This window comes from Spermophilus citellus, assembly GCF_964194105.1.
Source record: "Spermophilus citellus genome assembly, chromosome: 7".
In the NCBI taxonomy this organism is placed as follows: domain Eukaryota; kingdom Metazoa; phylum Chordata; class Mammalia; order Rodentia; family Sciuridae; genus Spermophilus; species Spermophilus citellus.
This window is the reverse complement of record NC_138188.1, coordinates 4,727,554-4,746,921: the sequence shown is the minus strand read 5'-3', so window position 1 is coordinate 4,746,921 and position 19,368 is coordinate 4,727,554.

Genomic DNA, 19,368 nt, shown 5'->3' with positions numbered 1-19,368 from the left:
ACACTAAGGCGACTTGGTTCCCCAAATTTCGTTTTTCTATTTTGAAGCGTTCGTTTCCAGTAACAGTTTGAATTTTTAGGTTTCACTCTGTTTTCTCCTATATTGATAGATGTATTTGGAACTCCAAATCCAACACGGTTTGTGCTAGCTTCTTGAAACTTGACACAATAAAGTAGTTTCACGTTCTATCTCTATGTTTTGTTTCCTCTTGATGTAGCCCTAAGCAGTGACTGGCGAGAAACACTTTCATGGAAAGGGGTTGCCAGGCTTCCCAAAATTACGAATCTCCAGAAATCTCAGCAAATATTTTTTCACCCAAACAGGATGATACTTTCAGGTAATGATCAGTACACTAAGGCGACTTGGTTCCCCAAATGTCGTTCTTCTATGTTGAAGCGTTCGTTTCCAGTAACAGTTTGAATTTTTAGGTTTCACTCTGTTTTCTCCTATATTGATTGATGTATTTGGAACTCTAAATCCAACACGGTTTGTGCTAGCTTCTTGAAACTTGACACAATAAAGTAGTTTCACGTTCTATCTCTATGTTTTGTTTCCTCTTGATGTAGCCCTAACAGTGACTGGCGAGAAACACTTTCATGGAAAGGGGTTGCCAGGCTTCCCAAAATTACGAATCTCCAGAAATCTCAGGAAATATTTTTTCACCCAAAGAGGATGATACTTTCAGGTAATGATCAGTACACTAAGGCAACTTGGTTCCCCAAATTTCGTTTTTCTATGTTAAAGCGTTCGTTTCCAGTAACAGTTTGAATTTTTAGGTTTCACTCTGTTTTCTCCTATATTGATAGATGTATTTGGAAGTCTAAATCCAACACGGTTTGTGCTAGCTTCTTGAAACTTGACACAATAAAATAGTTTCACGTTCTATCTCTATGTTTTGTTTCCTCTTGATGTAGCCCTAAGCAGTGACTGGCGAGAAACACTTTCATGGAAAGGGGTTGCCAGGCTTCCCAAAATTACGAATCTCCAGAAATCTCAGCAAATATTTTTTCACCCAAACTGGATGACACTTTCAGGTAATGATCACTACACTAAGGCGACTTGGTTCCCCAAATGTCGTTCTTCTATGTTGAAGCGTTCGTTTCCAGTAACAGTTTGAATTTTTAGGTTTCACTCTGTTTTCTCCTATATTGATAGATATATTTGGAAGTCTAAATCCAACACGGTTTGTGCTAGCTTCTTGAAACTTGACACAATAAAGTAGTTTCACGTTCTATCTCTATGTTTTGTTTCCTCTTGATGTAGCCCTAAGCAGTGACTGGCGAGAAACACTTTCATGGAAAGGGGTTGCCAGGCTTCCCAAAATTACGAATCTCCAGAAATCTCAGCAAATATTTTTTGACCCAAACTGGATGATACTTTCAGGTAATGATCAGTACACTAAGGCGACTTGGTTCCCCAAATTTCGTTCTTCTATGTTGAAGCGTTCGTTTCCAGTAACAGTTTGAACTTTTAGGTTTCACTCTGTTTTCTCCTATATTGATAGATGTATTTGGAAGTCTAAATCCAACACGGTTTGTGCTAGCTTCTTGAAACTTGACACAATAAAGTAGTTTCACGTTCTATCTCTATGTTTTGTTTCCTCTTGATGTAGCCCTAAGCAGTGACTGGCGAGAAACACTTTCATGGAAAGGGGTTGCCAGGCTTCCCAAAATTACGAATCTCCAGAAATCTCAGCAAATATTTTTTCACCCAAACAGGATGATACTTTCAGGTAATGATCAGTACACTAAGGCGACTTGGTTCCCCAAATTTCGTTCTTCTATGTTGAAGCGTTCGTTTCCAGTAACAGTTTGAATTTTTAGGTTTCACTCTGTTTTCTCCTATATTGATAGATGTATTTGGAACTCTAAATCCAACACGGTTTGTGCTAGCTTCTTGAAACTTGACACAATAAAGTAGTTTCACGTTCTATCTCTATGTTTTGTTTCCTCTTGATGTAGCCCTAAGCAGTGACTGGCGAGAAACACTTTCATGGAAAGGGGTTGCCAGGCTTCCCAAAATTACGAATCTCCAGAAATCTCAGCAAATATTTTTTCACCCAAACAGGATGATACTTTCAGGTAATGATCAGTACACTAAGGCGACTTGGTTCCCCAAATTTCGTTATTCTATGTTGAAGCGTTCGTTTCCAGTAACAGTTTGAATTTTTAGGTTTCACTCTGTTTTCTCCTATATTGATAGATGTATTTGGAACTCTAAATCCAACACGGTTTGTGCTAGCTTCTTGAAACTTGACACAATAAAGTAGTTTCACGTTCTATCTCTATGTTTTGTTTCCTCTTGATGTAGCCCTAAGCAGTGACTGGCAAGAAACACTTTCATGGAAAGGGGTTGCCAGGCTTCCCAAAATTACGAATCTCCAGAAATCTCAGCAAATATTTTTTCACCCAAACTGGATGATACTTTCAGGTAATGATCAGTACACTAAGGCGACTTGGTTCCCCAAATTTCGTTCTTTTATGTTGAAGCGTTCGTTTCCAGTAACAGTTTGAATTTTAGGTTTCACTCTGTTTTCTCCTATATTGATAGATGTATTTGGAACTCTAAATCCAACACGGTTTGTGCTAGCTTCTTGAAACTTGATACAATAAAGTAGTTTCACGTTCTATCTCTATGTTTTGTTTCCTCTTGATGTAGCCCTAACAGTGTCTGGCGAGAAACACTTTCATGGAAAGGGGTTGCCAGGCTTCCCAAATATACGAATCTCCAGAAATCTCAGCAAATATTTTTTCACCCAAACAGGATGATACTTTCAGGTAATGATCAGTACACTAAGGCGACTTGGTTCCCCAAATTTCGTTCTTCTATGTTGAAGCGTTCGTTTCCAGTAACAGTTTGAATTTTAGGTTTCACTCTGTTTTCTCCTATATTGATAGATGTATTTGGAACTCTGAATCCAACAAGGTTTGTGCTAGGTTCTTGAAACTTGACACAATAAAGTAGTTTCACGTTCTCTCTCTATGTTTTGTTTCCTCTTGATGTAGCCCTAACAGTGACTGGCGAGAAACACTTTCATGGAAAGGGGTTGCCAGGCTTCCCAAATATATGAATCTCCAGAAATCTCAGGAAATATTTTTTCACCAAACAGGATGATACTTTCAGGTAATGATCAGTACACTAAGGCGACTTGTTCCCCAAATTTCGTTTTTCTATGTTAAAGCGTTCGTTTCCAGTAACAGTTTGAATTTTTAGGTTTCACTCTGTTTTCTCCTATATTGATAGATGTATTTGGAAGTCTAAATCCAACAGGGTTTGTGCTAGCTTCTTGAAACTTGACACAATAAAGTAGTTTCACGTTCTATCTCTCTGTTTTGTTTCCTCTTGATGTAGCCCTAAGCAGTGACTGTCGAGAAACACTTTCATGGAAAGGGGTTGCCAGGCTTCCCAAAATTACGAATCTCCAGAAATCTCAGCAAATATTTTTTCACCCAAACTGGATGACACTTTCAGGTAATGATCAGTACACTAAGGCGACTTGGTTCCCCAAATTTCGTTCTTCTATGTTGAAGCGTTTGTTTCCAGTAACAGTTTGAATTTTTAGGTTTCACTCTGTTTTCTCCTATATTGATAGATGTATTTGGAACTCTAAATCCAACACGTTTTGTGCTAGCTTCTTGAAACTTGACACAATAAAGTAGTTTCACGTTCTATCTCTATGTTTTGTTTCCTCTTTTTGTAGCCCTAAGCAGTGACTGGCGAGAAACACTTTCATGGAAAGGGGATGTCAGGCTTCCCAAAATTACGAATCTCCAGAAATCTCAGCAAATATTTTTTCACCCAAACAGGATGATACTTTCAGGTAATGATCAGTACACTAAGGCGACTTGGTTCCCCAAATTTCGTTCTTCTATGTTGAAGCGTTCGTTTCCAGTAACAGTTTGAATTTTTAGGTTTCACTCTGTTTTCTCCTATATTGATAGATGTATTTGGAAGTCTAAATCCAACACGGTTTATGCTAGCTTCTTGAAACTTGACACAATAAAGTAGTTTCACGTTCTATCTCTATGTTTTGTTTCCTCTTGATGTAGCCCTAAGCAGTGACTGGCGAGAAACACTTTCATGGAAAGGGGTTGCCAGGCTTCCCAAAATTACGAATCAACAGAAATCAGAGCAAATATTTTTTCACCCAAACTGGATGATACTTTCAGGTAATGATCAGTACACTAAGGCGACTTGGTTCCCCAAATGTCGTTCTTCTATGTTGAAGCATTCGTTTCCAGTAACAGTTTGAATTTTTAGGTTTCACTCTGTTTTCTCCTATATTGATAGATGTATTTGGAACTCTAAATCCAACACGGTTTGTGCTAGGTTCTTGAAACTTGACACAATAAAGTAGTTTCACGTTCTATCTCTATGTTTTGTTTCCTCTTGATGTAGCCCTAACAGTGACTGGCGAGAAACACTTTCATGGAAAGGGGTTGCCAGGCTTCCCAAATATATGAATCTCCAGAAATCTCAGGAAATATTTTTTCACCCAAAGAGGATGATACTTTCAGGTAATGATCAGTACAGTAAGGCGACTTGGTTCCCCAAATTTTGTTTTTCTATGTTAAAGCGTTCGTTTCCAGTAACAGTTTGAATTTTTAGGTTTCACTCTGTTTTCTCCTATATTGATAGATGTACTTGGAAGTCTAAATCCAACACGGTTTGTGCTAGCTTCTTGAAACTTGACACAATAAAGTAGTTTCACGTTCTATCTCTATGTTTTGTTTCCTCTTGATGTAGCCCTAAGCAGTGACTGGCGAGAAACACTTTCATGGAAAGGGGTTGCCAGGCTTCCCAAAATTACGAATCTCCAGAAATCTCAGCAAATATTTTTTCACCCAAACTGGATGATACTTTCAGGTAATGATCAGTACACTAAGGCGACTTGGTCCCCAAATTTCGTTCTTCTATGTTGAAGCGTTCGTTTCCAGTAACAGTTTGAATTTTTAGGTTTCACTCTGTTTTCTCCTATATTGATAGATGTATTTGGAAGTCTAAATCCAACACGGTTTGTGCAAGCTTCTTGAAACTTGACACAATAAAGTAGTTTCACGTTCTATCTCTAGGTTTTGTTTCTTCTTGATGTAGCCCTAAGCAGTGACTGGCGAGAAACACTTTCATGGAAAGGGGTTGCCAGGCTTCCCAAAATTACGAATCTCCAGATCTCAGCAAATATTTTTTCACCCAAACTGGATGATACTTTCAGGTAATGATCAGTACACTAAGGCGACTTGGTTCCCCAAATTTCGTTCTTCTATGTTGAAGCGTTCGTTTCCAAAAACAGTTTGAATTTTTAGGTTTCACTCTGTTTTCTCCTATATTGATAGATGTATTTGGAAGTCTAAATCCAACACGGTTTATGCTAGCTTCTTGAAACTTGACACAATAAAGTAGTTTCACGTTCTATCTCTATGTTTTGTTTCCTCTTGATGTAGCCCTAAGCAGTGACTGGCGAGAAACACTTTCATGGAAAGGGGTTGCCAGGCTTCCCAAAATTACGAATCTCCAGAAATCACAGCAAATATTTTTTCACCCAAACTGGATGATACTTTCAGGTAATGATCAGTACACTAAGGCGACTTGGTTCCCCAAATGTCGTTCTTCTATGTTGAAGCATTCGTTTCCAGTAACAGTTTGAATTTTTAGGTTTCACTCTGTTTCTCCTATATTGATAGATGTATTTGGAACTCTAAATCCAACACGGTTTGTGCTAGGTTCTTGAAACTTGACACAATAAAGTAGTTTCACGTTCTATCTCTATGTTTTGTTTCCTCTTGATGTAGCCCTAAGCAGTGACTGGCGAGAAACACTTTCATGGAAAGGGGTTGCCAGGCTTCCCAAATATATGAATCTCCAGAAATCTCAGGAAATATTTTTTCACCCAAACTGGATGATACTTTCAGGTAATGATCAGTACACTAAGGCGACTTGGTTACCCAAACTTCGTTTTTCTATGTTAAAGCGTTCGTTTCCAGTAACAGTTTGAATTTTTAGGTTTCACTCTGTTTTCTCCTATATTGATAGATGTATTTGGAAGTCTAAATCCAACACGGTTTGTGCTAGCTTCTTGAAACTTGACACAATAAAGTAGTTTCACGTTCTATCTCTATGTTTTGTTTCCTCTTGATGTAGCCCTAAGCAGTGACTGGCGAGAAACACTTTCATGGAAAGGGGTTGCCAGGCTTCCCAAAATTACGAATCTCCAGAAATCTCAGCAAATATTTTTTCACCCAAACTGGATGACACTTTCAGGTAATGATCACTACACTAAGGCGACTTGGTTCCCCAAATGTCGTTCTTCTATGTTGAAGCGTTCGTTTCCAGTAACAGTTTGAATTTTTAGGTTTCACTCTGTTTTCTCCTATATTGATAGATATATTTGGAAGTCTAAATCCAACACGGTTTGTGCTAGCTTCTTGAAACTTGACACAATAAAGTAGTTTCACGTTCTATCTCTATGTTTTTTTTCCTCTTGATGTAGCCCTAACAGTGACTGGCGAGAAACACTTTCATGGAAAGGGGTTGCCAGGCTTCCCAAATATATGAATCTCCAGAAATCTCAGGAAATATTTTTGAACCCAAACAGGATGATACTTTCAGGTAATGATCAGTACACTAAGGCGACTTGGTTCCCCAAATTTCGTTTTTCTATGTTAAAGCGTTCGTTTCCAGTAACAGTTTGAATTTTTAGGTTTCACTCTGTTTTCTCCTATATTGATAGATGTATTTGGAATTCTAAATCCAACACGGTTTGTGCTAGCTTCTTGAAACTTGACACAATAAAGTAGTTTCACGTTCTATCTCTATGTTTTGTTTCCTCTTGATGTAGCCCTAAGCAGTGACTGGCGAGAAACACTTTCATGGAAAGGGGTTGCCAGGCTTCCCAAAATTACGAATCTCCAGAAATCTCAGCAAATATTTTTTCACCCAAACTGGATGACACTTTCAGGTAATGATCACTACACTAAGGCGACTTGGTTCCCCAAATGTCGTTCTTCTATGTTGAAGCGTTCGTTTCCAGTAACAGTTTGAATTTTTAGGTTTCACTCTGTTTTCTCCTATATTGATAGATATATTTGGAAGTCTAAATCCAACACGGTTTGTGCTAGCTTCTTGAAACTTGACACAATAAAGTAGTTTCACGTTCTATCTCTATGTTTTGTTTCCTCTTGATGTAGCCCTAAGCAGTGACTGGCGAGAAACACTTTCATGGAAAGGGGTTGCCAGGCTTCCCAAAATTACGAATCTCCAGAAATCTCAGCAAATATTTTTTGACCCAAACTGGATGATACTTTCAGGTAATGATCAGTACACTAAGGCGACTTGGTTCCCCAAATTTCGTTCTTCTATGTTGAAGCGTTCGTTTCCAGTAACAGTTTGAACTTTTAGGTTTCACTCTGTTTTCTCCTATATTGATAGATGTATTTGGAAGTCTAAATCCAACACGGTTTGTGCTAGCTTCTTGAAACTTGACACAATAAAGTAGTTTCACGTTCTATCTCTATGTTTTGTTTCCTCTTGATGTAGCCCTAAGCAGTGACTGGCGAGAAACACTTTCATGGAAAGGGGTTGCCAGGCTTCCCAAAATTACGAATCTCCAGAAATCTCAGCAAATATTTTTTCACCCAAACAGGATGATACTTTCAGGTAATGATCAGTACACTAAGGCGACTTGGTTCCCCAAATTTCGTTCTTCTATGTTGAAGCGTTCGTTTCCAGTAACAGTTTGAATTTTTAGGTTTCACTCTGTTTTCTCCTATATTGATAGATGTATTTGGAACTCTAAATCCAACACGGTTTGTGCTAGCTTCTTGAAACTTGACACAATAAAGTAGTTTCACGTTCTATCTCTATGTTTTGTTTCCTCTTGATGTAGCCCTAAGCAGTGACTGGCGAGAAACACTTTCATGGAAAGGGGTTGCCAGGCTTCCCAAAATTACGAATCTCCAGAAATCTCAGCAAATATTTTTTCACCCAAACAGGATGATACTTTCAGGTAATGATCAGTACACTAAGGCGACTTGGTTCCCCAAATTTCGTTATTCTATGTTGAAGCGTTCGTTTCCAGTAACAGTTTGAATTTTTAGGTTTCACTCTGTTTTCTCCTATATTGATAGATGTATTTGGAACTCTAAATCCAACACGGTTTGTGCTAGCTTCTTGAAACTTGACACAATAAAGTAGTTTCACGTTCTATCTCTATGTTTTGTTTCCTCTTGATGTAGCCCTAAGCAGTGACTGGCAAGAAACACTTTCATGGAAAGGGGTTGCCAGGCTTCCCAAAATTACGAATCTCCAGAAATCTCAGCAAATATTTTTTCACCCAAACTGGATGATACTTTCAGGTAATGATCAGTACACTAAGGCGACTTGGTTCCCCAAATTTCGTTCTTTTATGTTGAAGCGTTCGTTTCCAGTAACAGTTTGAATTTTAGGTTTCACTCTGTTTTCTCCTATATTGATAGATGTATTTGGAACTCTAAATCCAACACGGTTTGTGCTAGCTTCTTGAAACTTGATACAATAAAGTAGTTTCACGTTCTATCTCTATGTTTTGTTTCCTCTTGATGTAGCCCTAACAGTGTCTGGCGAGAAACACTTTCATGGAAAGGGGTTGCCAGGCTTCCCAAATATACGAATCTCCAGAAATCTCAGCAAATATTTTTTCACCCAAACAGGATGATACTTTCAGGTAATGATCAGTACACTAAGGCGACTTGGTTCCCCAAATTTCGTTCTTCTATGTTGAAGCGTTCGTTTCCAGTAACAGTTTGAATTTTAGGTTTCACTCTGTTTTCTCCTATATTGATAGATGTATTTGGAACTCTGAATCCAACAAGGTTTGTGCTAGGTTCTTGAAACTTGACACAATAAAGTAGTTTCACGTTCTCTCTCTATGTTTTGTTTCCTCTTGATGTAGCCCTAACAGTGACTGGCGAGAAACACTTTCATGGAAAGGGGTTGCCAGGCTTCCCAAATATATGAATCTCCAGAAATCTCAGGAAATATTTTTTCACCAAACAGGATGATACTTTCAGGTAATGATCAGTACACTAAGGCGACTTGTTCCCCAAATTTCGTTTTTCTATGTTAAAGCGTTCGTTTCCAGTAACAGTTTGAATTTTTAGGTTTCACTCTGTTTTCTCCTATATTGATAGATGTATTTGGAAGTCTAAATCCAACAGGGTTTGTGCTAGCTTCTTGAAACTTGACACAATAAAGTAGTTTCACGTTCTATCTCTCTGTTTTGTTTCCTCTTGATGTAGCCCTAAGCAGTGACTGTCGAGAAACACTTTCATGGAAAGGGGTTGCCAGGCTTCCCAAAATTACGAATCTCCAGAAATCTCAGCAAATATTTTTTCACCCAAACTGGATGACACTTTCAGGTAATGATCAGTACACTAAGGCGACTTGGTTCCCCAAATTTCGTTCTTCTATGTTGAAGCGTTTGTTTCCAGTAACAGTTTGAATTTTTAGGTTTCACTCTGTTTTCTCCTATATTGATAGATGTATTTGGAACTCTAAATCCAACACGTTTTGTGCTAGCTTCTTGAAACTTGACACAATAAAGTAGTTTCACGTTCTATCTCTATGTTTTGTTTCCTCTTTTTGTAGCCCTAAGCAGTGACTGGCGAGAAACACTTTCATGGAAAGGGGATGTCAGGCTTCCCAAAATTACGAATCTCCAGAAATCTCAGCAAATATTTTTTCACCCAAACAGGATGATACTTTCAGGTAATGATCAGTACACTAAGGCGACTTGGTTCCCCAAATTTCGTTCTTCTATGTTGAAGCGTTCGTTTCCAGTAACAGTTTGAATTTTTAGGTTTCACTCTGTTTTCTCCTATATTGATAGATGTATTTGGAAGTCTAAATCCAACACGGTTTATGCTAGCTTCTTGAAACTTGACACAATAAAGTAGTTTCACGTTCTATCTCTATGTTTTGTTTCCTCTTGATGTAGCCCTAAGCAGTGACTGGCGAGAAACACTTTCATGGAAAGGGGTTGCCAGGCTTCCCAAAATTACGAATCAACAGAAATCAGAGCAAATATTTTTTCACCCAAACTGGATGATACTTTCAGGTAATGATCAGTACACTAAGGCGACTTGGTTCCCCAAATGTCGTTCTTCTATGTTGAAGCATTCGTTTCCAGTAACAGTTTGAATTTTTAGGTTTCACTCTGTTTTCTCCTATATTGATAGATGTATTTGGAACTCTAAATCCAACACGGTTTGTGCTAGGTTCTTGAAACTTGACACAATAAAGTAGTTTCACGTTCTATCTCTATGTTTTGTTTCCTCTTGATGTAGCCCTAACAGTGACTGGCGAGAAACACTTTCATGGAAAGGGGTTGCCAGGCTTCCCAAATATATGAATCTCCAGAAATCTCAGGAAATATTTTTTCACCCAAAGAGGATGATACTTTCAGGTAATGATCAGTACAGTAAGGCGACTTGGTTCCCCAAATTTTGTTTTTCTATGTTAAAGCGTTCGTTTCCAGTAACAGTTTGAATTTTTAGGTTTCACTCTGTTTTCTCCTATATTGATAGATGTACTTGGAAGTCTAAATCCAACACGGTTTGTGCTAGCTTCTTGAAACTTGACACAATAAAGTAGTTTCACGTTCTATCTCTATGTTTTGTTTCCTCTTGATGTAGCCCTAAGCAGTGACTGGCGAGAAACACTTTCATGGAAAGGGGTTGCCAGGCTTCCCAAAATTACGAATCTCCAGAAATCTCAGCAAATATTTTTTCACCCAAACTGGATGATACTTTCAGGTAATGATCAGTACACTAAGGCGACTTGGTCCCCAAATTTCGTTCTTCTATGTTGAAGCGTTCGTTTCCAGTAACAGTTTGAATTTTTAGGTTTCACTCTGTTTTCTCCTATATTGATAGATGTATTTGGAAGTCTAAATCCAACACGGTTTGTGCAAGCTTCTTGAAACTTGACACAATAAAGTAGTTTCACGTTCTATCTCTAGGTTTTGTTTCTTCTTGATGTAGCCCTAAGCAGTGACTGGCGAGAAACACTTTCATGGAAAGGGGTTGCCAGGCTTCCCAAAATTACGAATCTCCAGATCTCAGCAAATATTTTTTCACCCAAACTGGATGATACTTTCAGGTAATGATCAGTACACTAAGGCGACTTGGTTCCCCAAATTTCGTTCTTCTATGTTGAAGCGTTCGTTTCCAAAAACAGTTTGAATTTTTAGGTTTCACTCTGTTTTCTCCTATATTGATAGATGTATTTGGAAGTCTAAATCCAACACGGTTTATGCTAGCTTCTTGAAACTTGACACAATAAAGTAGTTTCACGTTCTATCTCTATGTTTTGTTTCCTCTTGATGTAGCCCTAAGCAGTGACTGGCGAGAAACACTTTCATGGAAAGGGGTTGCCAGGCTTCCCAAAATTACGAATCTCCAGAAATCACAGCAAATATTTTTTCACCCAAACTGGATGATACTTTCAGGTAATGATCAGTACACTAAGGCGACTTGGTTCCCCAAATGTCGTTCTTCTATGTTGAAGCATTCGTTTCCAGTAACAGTTTGAATTTTTAGGTTTCACTCTGTTTCTCCTATATTGATAGATGTATTTGGAACTCTAAATCCAACACGGTTTGTGCTAGGTTCTTGAAACTTGACACAATAAAGTAGTTTCACGTTCTATCTCTATGTTTTGTTTCCTCTTGATGTAGCCCTAAGCAGTGACTGGCGAGAAACACTTTCATGGAAAGGGGTTGCCAGGCTTCCCAAATATATGAATCTCCAGAAATCTCAGGAAATATTTTTTCACCCAAACTGGATGATACTTTCAGGTAATGATCAGTACACTAAGGCGACTTGGTTACCCAAACTTCGTTTTTCTATGTTAAAGCGTTCGTTTCCAGTAACAGTTTGAATTTTTAGGTTTCACTCTGTTTTCTCCTATATTGATAGATGTATTTGGAAGTCTAAATCCAACACGGTTTGTGCTAGCTTCTTGAAACTTGACACAATAAAGTAGTTTCACGTTCTATCTCTATGTTTTGTTTCCTCTTGATGTAGCCCTAAGCAGTGACTGGCGAGAAACACTTTCATGGAAAGGGGTTGCCAGGCTTCCCAAAATTACGAATCTCCAGAAATCTCAGCAAATATTTTTTCACCCAAACTGGATGACACTTTCAGGTAATGATCACTACACTAAGGCGACTTGGTTCCCCAAATGTCGTTCTTCTATGTTGAAGCGTTCGTTTCCAGTAACAGTTTGAATTTTTAGGTTTCACTCTGTTTTCTCCTATATTGATAGATATATTTGGAAGTCTAAATCCAACACGGTTTGTGCTAGCTTCTTGAAACTTGACACAATAAAGTAGTTTCACGTTCTATCTCTATGTTTTTTTTCCTCTTGATGTAGCCCTAACAGTGACTGGCGAGAAACACTTTCATGGAAAGGGGTTGCCAGGCTTCCCAAATATATGAATCTCCAGAAATCTCAGGAAATATTTTTGAACCCAAACAGGATGATACTTTCAGGTAATGATCAGTACACTAAGGCGACTTGGTTCCCCAAATTTCGTTTTTCTATGTTAAAGCGTTCGTTTCCAGTAACAGTTTGAATTTTTAGGTTTCACTCTGTTTTCTCCTATATTGATAGATGTATTTGGAATTCTAAATCCAACACGGTTTGTGCTAGCTTCTTGAAACTTAACACAATAAAGTAGTTTCACGTTCTATCTCTATGTTTTGTTTCCTCTTGATGTAGCCCCAAGCAGTGACTGTCGAGAAACACTTTCATGGAAAGGGGTTGCCAGGCTTCCCAAAATTACGAATCTCCAGAAATCTCAGCAAATATTTTTTCACCCAAACTGGATGACACTTTCAGGTAATGATCAGTACACTAAGGCGACTTGGTTCCCCAAATTTCGTTCTTCTATGTTGAAGCGTTTGTTTCCAGTAACAGTTTGAATTTTTAGGTTTCACTCTGTTTTCTCCTATATTGATAGATGTATTTGGAACTCTAAATCCAACACGTTTTGTGCTAGCTTCTTGAAACTTGACACAATAAAGTAGTTTCACGTTCTATCTCTATGTTTTGTTTCCTCTTTTTGTAGCCCTAAGCAGTGACTGGCGAGAAACACTTTCATGGAAAGGGGATGTCAGGCTTCCCAAAATTACGAATCTCCAGAAATCTCAGCAAATATTTTTTCACCCAAACAGGATGATACTTTCAGGTAATGATCAGTACACTAAGGCGACTTGGTTCCCCAAATTTCGTTCTTCTATGTTGAAGCGTTCGTTTCCAAAAACAGTTTGAATTTTTAGGTTTCACTCTGTTTTCTCCTATATTGATAGATGTATTTGGAAGTCTAAATCCAACACGGTTTATGCTAGCTTCTTGAAACTTGACACAATAAAGTAGTTTCACGTTCTATCTCTATGTTTTGTTTCCTCTTGATGTAGCCCTAAGCAGTGACTGGCGAGAAACACTTTCATGGAAAGGGGTTGCCAGGCTTCCCAAAATTACGAATCTCCAGAAATCACAGCAAATATTTTTTCACCCAAACTGGATGATACTTTCAGGTAATGATTAGTACACTAAGGCGACTTGGTTCCCCAAATGTCGTTCTTCTATGTTGAAGCATTCGTTTCCAGTAACAGTTTGAATTTTTAGGTTTCACTCTGTTTTCTCCTATATTGATAGATGTATTTGGAACTCTAAATCCAACACGGTTTGTGCTAGGTTCTTGAAACTTGACACAATAAAGTAGTTTCACGTTCTATCTCTATGTTTTGTTTCCTCTTGATGTAGCCCTAACAGTGACTGGCGAGAAACACTTTCATGGAAAGGGGTTGCCAGGCTTCCCAAATATATGAATCTCCAGAAATCTCAGGAAATATTTTTTCACCCAAACTGGATGATACTTTCAGGTAATGATCAGTACACTAAGGCGACTTGGTTCCCCAAACTTCGTTTTTCTATGTTAAAGCGTTCGTTTCCAGTAACAGTTTGAATTTTTAGGTTTCACTCTGTTTTCTCCTATATTGATAGATGTATTTGGAAGTCTAAATCCAACACGGTTTGTGCTAGCTTCTTGAAACTTGACACAATAAAGTAGTTTCACGTTCTATCTCTATGTTTTGTTTCCTCTTGATGTAGCCCTAAGCAGTGACTGGCGAGAAACACTTTCATGGAAAGGGGTTGCCAGGCTTCCCAAAATTACGAATCTCCAGAAATCTCAGCAAATATTTTTTCACCCAAACTGGATGACACTTTCAGGTAATGATCAGTACACTAAGGCGACTTGGTTCCCCAAATGTCGTTCTTCTATGTTGAAGCGTTCGTTTCCAGTAACAGTTTGAATTTTTAGGTTTCACTCTGTTTTCTCCTATATTGATAGATGTATTTGGAACTCTAAATCCAACACGGTTTGTGCTAGCTTCTTGAAACTTGACACAATAAAGTAGTTTCACGTTCTATCTCTATGTTTTGTTTCCTCTTGATGTAGCCCTAACAGTGACTGGCGAGAAACACTTTCATGGAAAGGGGTTGCCAGGCTTCCCAAAATTACGAATCTCCAGAAATCTCAGCAAACATTTTTTCACCCAAACAGGATGATACTTTCAGGTAATGATCAGTACACTAAGGCGACTTGGTTCCCCAAATTTCGTTCTTCTTTGTTGAAGCGTTCGTTTCCAGTAACAGTTTGAATTTTAGGTTTCACTCTGTTTTCTCCTATATTGATAGATGTATTTGGAACTCTGAATCCAACAAGGTTTGTGCTAGGTTCTTGAAACTTGACACAATAAAGTAGTTTCACGTTCTATCTCTATGTTTTGTTTCCTCTTGATGTAGCCCTAACAGTGACTGGCGAGAAACACTTTCATGGAAAGGGGTTGCCAGGCTTCCCAAATATATGAATCTCCAGCAATCTCAGGAAATATTTTTCACCCAAACAGGATGATACTTTCAGGTAATGATCAGTACACTAAGGCGACTTGGTTCCCCAAATTTCGTTTTTCTATGTTAAAGCGTTCGTTTCCAGTAACAGTTTGAATTTTTAGGTTTCACTGTTTTCTAATATATTGATAGATGTATTTGGAAGTCTAAATCCAACACGGTTTGTGCTAGCTTCTTGAAACTTGACACAATAAAGTAGTTTCACGTTCTATCTCTATGTTTATTTTCCTCTTGATGTAGCTCTAAGCAGTGACTGGCGAGAAACACTTTCATGGAAAGGGGTTGCCAGGCTTCCCAAAATTACGAATCTCCAGAAATCTCAGCAAATATTTTTTTCACCCAAACAGGATGATACTTTCAGGTAATGATCAGTACACTAAGGCGACTTGGTTCCCCAAATTTCGTTCTTCTATGTTGAAGCGTTCGTTTCCAGTAACAGTTTGAATTTTTAGGTTTCACTCTGTTTTCTCCTATATTGGTAGATGTATTTGGAACTCTAAATCCAACACGGTTTGTGCTAGCTTCTTGAAACTTGACACAATAAAGTAGTTTCACGTTCTATCTCTATGTTTTGTTTCCTCTTGATGTAGCCCTAAGCAGTGACTGGCGAGAAACACTTTCATGGAAAGGGGTTGCCAGGCTTCCCAAAATTACGAATCTCCAGAAATCTCAGCAAATATTTTTTCACCCAAACAGGATGATACTTTCAGGTAATGATCAGTACACTAAGGCGACTTGGTTCCCCAAATTTCGTTCTTCTATGTTGAAGCGTTCGTTTCCAGTAACAGTTTGAATTTTTAGGTTTCACTCTGTTTTCTCCTATATTGATAGATGTATTTGGAACTCTAAATCCAACACGGTTTGTGCTAGCTTCTTGAAACTTGACACAATAAAGTAGTTTCACGTTCTATCTCTATGTTTTGTTTCCTCTTGATGTAGCCCTAAGCAGTGACTGGCGAGAAACACTTTCATGGAAAGGGGTTGCCAGGCTTCCCAAAATTACGAATCTCCAGAAATCTCAGCAAATATTTTTTCACCCAAACAGGATGATACTTTCAGGTAATGATCAGTACACTAAGGCGACTTGGTTCCCCAAATTTCGTTATTCTATGTTGAAGCGTTCGTTTCCAGTAACAGTTTGAATTTTTAGGTTTCACTCTGTTTTCTCCTATATTGATAGATGTATTTGGAACTCTAAATCCAACACGGTTTGTGCTAGCTTCTTGAAACTTGACACAATAAAGTAGTTTCACGTTCTATCTCTATGTTTTGTTTCCTCTTGATGTAGCCCTAAGCAGTGACTGGCAAGAAACACTTTCATGGAAAGGGGTTGCCAGGCTTCCCAAAATTACGAATCTCCAGAAATCTCAGCAAATATTTTTTCACCCAAACTGGATGATACTTTCAGGTAATGATCAGTACACTAAGGCGACTTGGTTCCCCAAATTTCGTTCTTTTATGTTGAAGCGTTCGTTTCCAGTAACAGTTTGAATTTTAGGTTTCACTCTGTTTTCTCCTATATTGATAGATGTATTTGGAACTCTAAATCCAACACGGTTTGTGCTAGCTTCTTGAAACTTGATACAATAAAGTAGTTTCACGTTCTATCTCTATGTTTTGTTTCCTCTTGATGTAGCCCTAACAGTGTCTGGCGAGAAACACTTTCATGGAAAGGGGTTGCCAGGCTTCCCAAATATACGAATCTCCAGAAATCTCAGCAAATATTTTTTCACCCAAACAGGATGATACTTTCAGGTAATGATCAGTACACTAAGGCGACTTGGTTCCCCAAATTTCGTTCTTCTATGTTGAAGCGTTCGTTTCCAGTAACAGTTTGAATTTTAGGTTTCACTCTGTTTTCTCCTATATTGATAGATGTATTTGGAACTCTGAATCCAACAAGGTTTGTGCTAGGTTCTTGAAACTTGACACAATAAAGTAGTTTCACGTTCTCTCTCTATGTTTTGTTTCCTCTTGATGTAGCCCTAACAGTGACTGGCGAGAAACACTTTCATGGAAAGGGGTTGCCAGGCTTCCCAAATATATGAATCTCCAGAAATCTCAGGAAATATTTTTTCACCAAACAGGATGATACTTTCAGGTAATGATCAGTACACTAAGGCGACTTGTTCCCCAAATTTCGTTTTTCTATGTTAAAGCGTTCGTTTCCAGTAACAGTTTGAATTTTTAGGTTTCACTCTGTTTTCTCCTATATTGATAGATGTATTTGGAAGTCTAAATCCAACAGGGTTTGTGCTAGCTTCTTGAAACTTGACACAATAAAGTAGTTTCACGTTCTATCTCTCTGTTTTGTTTCCTCTTGATGTAGCCCTAAGCAGTGACTGTCGAGAAACACTTTCATGGAAAGGGGTTGCCAGGCTTCCCAAAATTACGAATCTCCAGAAATCTCAGCAAATATTTTTTCACCCAAACTGGATGACACTTTCAGGTAATGATCAGTACACTAAGGCGACTTGGTTCCCCAAATTTCGTTCTTCTATGTTGAAGCGTTTGTTTCCAGTAACAGTTTGAATTTTTAGGTTTCACTCTGTTTTCTCCTATATTGATAGATGTATTTGGAACTCTAAATCCAACACGTTTTGTGCTAGCTTCTTGAAACTTGACACAATAAAGTAGTTTCACGTTCTATCTCTATGTTTTGTTTCCTCTTTTTGTAGCCCTAAGCAGTGACTGGCGAGAAACACTTCCATGGAAAGGGGATGTCAGGCTTCCCAAAATTACGAATCTCCAGAAATCTCAGCAAATATTTTTTCACCCAAACAGGATGATACTTTCAGGTAATGATCAGTACACTAAGGCGACTTGGTTCCCCAAATTTCGTTCTTCTATGTTGAAGCGTTCGTTTCCAGTAACAGTTTGAATTTTTAGGTTTCACTCTGTTTTCTCCTATATTGATAGATGTATTTGGAAGTCTAAATCCAACACGGTTTATGCTAGCTTCTTGAAACTTGACACAATAAAGTAGTTTCACGTTCTATCTCTATGTTTTGTTTCCTCTTGATGTAGCCCTAAGCAGTGACTGGCGAGAAACACTTTCATGGAAAGGGGTTGCCAGGCTTCCCAAAATTACGAATCTCCAGAAATCACAGCAAATATTTTTTCACCCAAACTGGATGATACTTTCAGGTAATGATTAGTACACTAAGGCGACTTGGTTCCCCAAATGTCGTTCTTCTATGTTGAAGCATTCGTTTCCAGTAACAGTTTGAATTTTTAGGTTTCACTCTGTTTTCTCCTATATTGATAGATGTATTTGGAACTCTAAATCCAACACGGTTTGTGCTAGGTTCTTGAAACTTGACACAATAAAGTAGTTTCACGTTCTATCTCTATGTTTTGTTTCCTCTTGATGTAGCCCTAACAGTGACTGGCGAGAAACACTTTCATGGAAAGGGGTTGCCAGGCTTCCCAAATATATGAATCTCCAGAAATCTCAGGAAATATTTTTTCACCCAAACTGGATGATACTTTCAGGTAATGATCAGTACACTAAGGCGACTTGGTTCCCCAAACTTCGTTTTTCTATGTTAAAGCGTTCGTTTCCAGTAACAGTTTGAATTTTTAGGTTTCACTCTGTTTTCTCCTATATTGATAGATGTATTTGGAAGTCTAAATCCAACACGGTTTGTGCTAGCTTCTTGAAACTTGACACAATAAAGTAGTTTCACGTTCTATCTCTATGTTTTGTTTCCTCTTGATGTAGCCCTAAGCAGTGACTGGCGAGAAACACTTTCATGGAAAGGGGTTGCCAGGCTTCCCAAAATTACGAATCTCCAGAAATCTCAGCAAATATTTTTTCACCCAAACTGGATGACACTTTCAGGTAATGATCAGTACACTAAGGCGACTTGGTTCCCCAAATGTCGTTCTTCTATGTTGAAGCGTTCGTTTCCAGTAACAGTTTGAATTTTTAGGTTTCACTCTGTTTTCTCCTATATTGATAGATGTATTTGGAACTCTAAATCCAACACGGTTTGTGCTAGCTTCTTGAAACTTGACACAATAAAGTAGTTTCACGTTCTATCTCTATGTTTTGTTTCCTCTTGATGTAGCCCTAACAGTGAATGGCGAGAAACACTTTCATGGAAAGGGGTTGCCAGGCTTCCCAAAATTACGAATCTCCAGAAATCTCAGCAAACATTTTTTCACCCAAACAGGATGATACTTTCAGGTAATGATCAGTACACTAAGGCGACTTGGTTCCCCAAATTTCGTTCTTCTTTGTTGAAGCGTTCGTTTCCAGTAACAGTTTGAATTTTAGGTTTCACTCTGTTTTCTCCTATATTGATAGATGTATTTGGAACTCTGAATCCAACAAGGTTTGTGCTAGGTTCTTGAAACTTGACACAATAAAGTAGTTTCACGTTCTATCTCTATGTTTTGTTTCCTCTTGAT